The sequence below is a fragment of the Nannospalax galili genome, unplaced genomic scaffold (assembly GCF_000622305.1).
Source record: "Nannospalax galili isolate Female #2095 unplaced genomic scaffold, S.galili_v1.0 scaffold399, whole genome shotgun sequence".
In the NCBI taxonomy this organism is placed as follows: Eukaryota; Metazoa; Chordata; class Mammalia; order Rodentia; family Spalacidae; genus Nannospalax; species Nannospalax galili.
Genome location: NW_008345053.1, coordinates 791,836 through 797,076, shown reverse-complemented (window position 1 = coordinate 797,076; position 5,241 = coordinate 791,836).

Below are 5,241 nucleotides of genomic sequence, written 5' to 3'. Positions count from 1 at the left end.
TGATATAATTATATTACAATATATTATGTAATCCATGCATAGCATTATTATTACTATAAATTTTATCTTTGAGATTTGAGGTTTGCAGTTTATTGCATCATATATTTTGTTAGTATAAAACTACTTCAAATTCAATTTAAAAATGCAAAAAAGTTTAAAATATTTTCTGGAAAAGAAAACTCCTTTTAATATTGTTGTCTACCATCTCCACCATTCTAACAGAAACAAAGTTCCCATCATTCCTCATGTATTTGAGTGTTGTGTTCGGTATCTGTATGTGGGAGTGCATACATGCAGAGGCATAAGAAGGTGAGATCCTGTATCGTCACTTTCCACCTTATTGTCATGGGACAAGAGCTCTCACTCAGCCAGTAGTTCAGGGTTTGGGCTAGGCTACCCTGTTGTGCACGCTTGGGATTCACTCAGAAAACATGAAAGTGAAGAATAAAGAAAGTGCAGCATTAGTGGAAATTAATTCAATAAGGCTACTCTCAAATGCCAGGGGTATTTCAGAATTCTTCTTGGGTGTGGCATTGGTTTCTAAAAGACCTTTTAGAGCTGAAGAGACGAGTCAGTGGTGAAGAGCACTGGCTGCTCTTGTAAAGGACAGGGGTTGGGTTCCCACCACCCACATGGTGGCTAACAACGTTCTGTGGCTCCAGGGGATCTGACACCACCTTCTTCCCTCTGCAGGCATTGCACTACGTTGGTGCACTTACATACAGGCAGGTAACACACACATATACATAAAATAATACAAAATAATAAATAAAATATTGCTTAAACATATGCCTTTAATCCCAGCACTTGGGAGGCAGAGGCAGGCGGATCTCTCTGAGTTCGAGGCCAGCCTGGTCTCCATAGTGAATCCAGGACAGCTGGGGCTACAGGGAGACCCTGTCTCAAAAAAAACCAAAAAAAAAAAAAAAGACCTTTTAAAATAATTTTCAAAATAATGCAATATTGTTGAACTCCTAGAAAACTATGATATATTTTACTTTCAGGATAAAGATTGTTATTCAAGCTGGATGTGCTGGTTCAATTTGTAATGCCAACATTTGAAAAGCTGAGACAGGAGAATGACCTTGAGCTGAGGTCAGTTTGGACTACATAGGGAGTTCTTGGCCAACCAGGGATAACAGATGATGATCCCTTCAAATCTTGTGATTCCTTCTTTCTATAAGCACAGTTTTGATGTTACAATTCCAGTGTGTGGGATTTGCTTTTGATGGTTGGTCATTTTCAAAGTATGCATTGGTGCTTGGGACATGTGATCGACTTCCTTATATTGGTTTTAATCATCTGAAGTCAGGATACTATTTGAAGTTTGAAAACTGTGTATGTGATTTTCTATTTCATCTTAAATGTGAAAAATATTTCTTCTCACAGATATTTAAATTAACTTATTCTATTTCGCCTATGTTTTAGGCAGTGATTTTATGTAATGGCATTGCTTAACGTGTTAAAGATGACTAGAAACTCATTAAGAAGGTGCAAGTCTAGCATGTTTCTGTGTGAATCAGCCAAGCGTAGGTGAAGCTGTCATTGGTTATTCAATGAACAGAATCAGTTCTGTGGATTTGAGGAATGCTGAAACAGCTGTATCACCCACCTGTTCATCACACTGGATTTAATGTATAGATTACAATGCTAAATTAGCAACAGATTTACCTAAAGTTACATCAAAGGGCCAGGGAGATGGCCCATTGGTTAAGAGCATGTGCTGCTTTTGAAGAGGACTTGGGTTTGTTTCCCAGCACCCATATTGGAGGGCTCATAACTGCCTGTAACTCCTTTTCAAGAAGGTCTGAGGCCTTCTTCTTGTCTCTGCAAACATCCAGTATTCACATGATATACATACACACATGCAGACAGTCACACATATGCATAAAATAAAAATAAATAAATCCTAAAGCAATGCTAAATGCCATACGCTTCTAAACACAGCAGAGGGAAATGAAGGCACAGCGATCAGAAGTTCAAGGTTATCTTTGGCTACATAGTGAATTTGAACGAGCCCAGGCTACAGTGTGAAACTGTTTCCAAAAAAATAATTAACTAATTAATTAATTTAATTAAAACAAAATAATTTTCAATATTAAGTATTTATTCAAAGTAGTATTAAATAAATATTAATTAAAAGAGGAATCAGATTACAGGAAAGTAGAAGTTATAAATTCTGAATAAATCCTTGGCTAATGTATTCTATGAAAATCTAGTTAACTTTGATGACATCCAATCATTTTTGCTCAGGCTGGCCTGAGGGCTTATCATCGATTGAAGGGTGAGACTGTTCATTGACATCTTCATAGACTTTGTTCTTTCTCTAATGAATGTGTGCTAAATGTGATCAATATGCATGTTCCAAACCTTATCAATATGTGGTCTTGTATTTCTTGAATTCCCAGTTCCAAACCTAATCAATATGTGGTCTTGTATTTCTTGAACTCCTGTTGCTTTTCTTGATCTTTAAAGTTGTGAAATTCATTGACTTCACACGGTACTGAAGGCCATGTGAAAGCTCACAGTGCAAAGCCCCCTCTGCGGCCATGTGTCGACACCGTTGAAACAGTCAGTTTGCATTGCAATTAAAATGGTAGTTCTCATAAATCTCAAGTTTGTTCCAGAAAATTAAAGCTGTTTCATTTTCCTTGGTGAAGCTGTCTGAAAGAACATTCCTCACAGGGCTTCTGCTCTTCCATCTATAGAAGAAGCAATGAAAGCAGTGTTTGAAGGCCAGAGTGGGGACCTCAGACCACACAGACAAGATGCTGGCATGTAGGAATAAACGATCCTTAAGGTGTACCTGAAGCATAAGATCAAGAAGAACAGGGCACCACATTAACTACTCATTACAGAGCCTCCCACTCATTACACTGCCAAATTAGTATGCATTTTCTTTGTTTAGTTTTGTAAAGTCAAAGATTTTGCAGTTCAGTTCTAGGTCTACTGTGACCATAATTCCAACAGTGTGTATTAACTTTCTGTCTGTGTTAGATTTTGCTAACTCTCATGACATTTCTAATGTCATTTTTTTCATAATTATGCCATATGATCAAGGATCTTTGTGTTGCCATTATAATTATTTGGGGGACACAAGTTTGTGCTCACAGAAAGCAGTAAGCTTAACTGGTAAAGCTCATTGTCAGCTGTCATGACTTGAAGTGGTAAGAATCAAATTGCATCATTGCTTTTATTTCTGTGTCTAGAATATGCAGTTAACATTTTATGACTTTGAAAGCAAGGTAGCAACAAACCAATGCCAATCTTTCTCAGTTGGCCTAGGGAAATTTCCTATCAAACTAATTCTTGATGATGGTATCACTTAGAGGAATTATCTACACATAATGATCAGCTCAGTTTACAGCAAGTAAGATATTTAAATTTCTAGGTATCATATACAATCAACTGAAGCAACATTTTAGAAAGCAGCTTTCAGGAACAGGAAGTCAGAAGTAATTCTTTCTTTCCTATTTGTGGCCTTTCCATTCTCATTCTGGAAAGGAGCCTGCCTGCCTAGTGATTTACAGACTCTGGGAGAGGCTGCAGGCTTCTGCAGTCCCACGTACTATGGAGGATGTTAAGGCCAGGAGTTTAAGACCAGGTTGGACAACACAGAGAAGTCCTGCCATTATCACTAATGAATTTAAATAGTGATTATAATTAATTGACTAATTAAATTTTATTTGAAAATTTGGTCAGAAAATTGGTAGCCATTTTGAAATTCTATGAAATAATTATATTTCTTCATCTACTTCAAAATATGAAGGCAGTGTCTCTGAATTTCTCATTAAGTTTTAGATTTCTTCACATTGAATTTTGTTTTGTGATTCAGTACATGGTTTATTTAAGACAAACTTTTATGAGGTGCTGAGCAGAATGTGTATTCTTTGGTGCTTAGAAGGAATATTCTGTAGATTTCTGTTAGGTACATTTGATGTATGAAAGTTAGGTATTAAAGTTGTGTGCTATTAATGAGTTGCATTTAATCTGTGTCTTGAAATCCAATAGCACTGTTTTTTATGAGACCACGTGTACCAGAATTTGGTGCATATATGTTCATAACTGATATGTCTTTTTGGTTGAATGTTACCTTGAATAGAATGTACTGACCATCTTTACTTATTCTGATTAATTTTAACTTAAAGTCTAGGAAAATGACATAATTCCATGTAATCTACAAGAACACTATGCAAAAAAACCTTAAAATCAGCACCCAAAAGAGGATCTAGTAACTACATGAAATCATGTAGATAAACAACACATTCCTGAATAATGAATGGGTCCAAGAAGAAATCAAGAAAGAAAGAAAAATATTCCTGGGCTAAATGAAAATGATATCACAACACAACAAAACGTCTGGGACATATTAAAAGCAGTTGTAAGTGGGAAAACTGTTGCTCTAAACACCTACATTGAAAAATCAGAACAAGCACACATAAATGATTTAATGGAACAACGCAAGAATTTGGAAAAGCAAGAACAAACGTAAATGAAAGAGATGAGAAAAATAATAAAATCAGGTCAGATATCAATGAAATAGAAAAAAGAAAACGATACAAAGAATCAATGAATCTATAGGCTGGTTCTTTGAAAACATAAACAAAGTAGACACTTTGTCCAGCTTACCAAAAGAAAGAAAGAGCAAATTCAAATAAACATTACCAGAGACAAAATGTGAAACATCACAACAGATACCAAAAGATCCAGAACATTATAAGGGAATACTTAAAACAAAACCTATACTCAGGACTGGAGAGATGGCTCAACGGTTAAGAAAACTGACTATTCTTGCAGAAGACCCAGGATGGAATCCCAGCACCCACATGAAAGCTAACAACTGTCTGTAACTCCAGTTCCAGGGGATCTGACAGCCTCTTTTGTCCTCTGTGAGCATTGTACGACACAGGTGAACTTACCTACTTGCAGGCAATATATGCATACACATAAAATAAAAATAATAAATAAAATGTTTTTTTTAAAAAACCTATACTCTAGTAAAGTTGATTTTAAAAGAAAAGGATTCATTTCTAAATTAAATGGATCCACCAAAGTTAAACCAAGAAGCGATCAGCATTCTAAACAAACCCATGACAAACAAGGAAATCAAAAGTGTAGTACAAAGCCTCCCAACAAAACCCCAGGCCCAGATGGATTCACAGCAGAATTCTACCAGACATTCAAAGAAGACCTACATCCAATACTCCTTAAATTATTCAAAAAGATAGAAAAAGAAAGAGA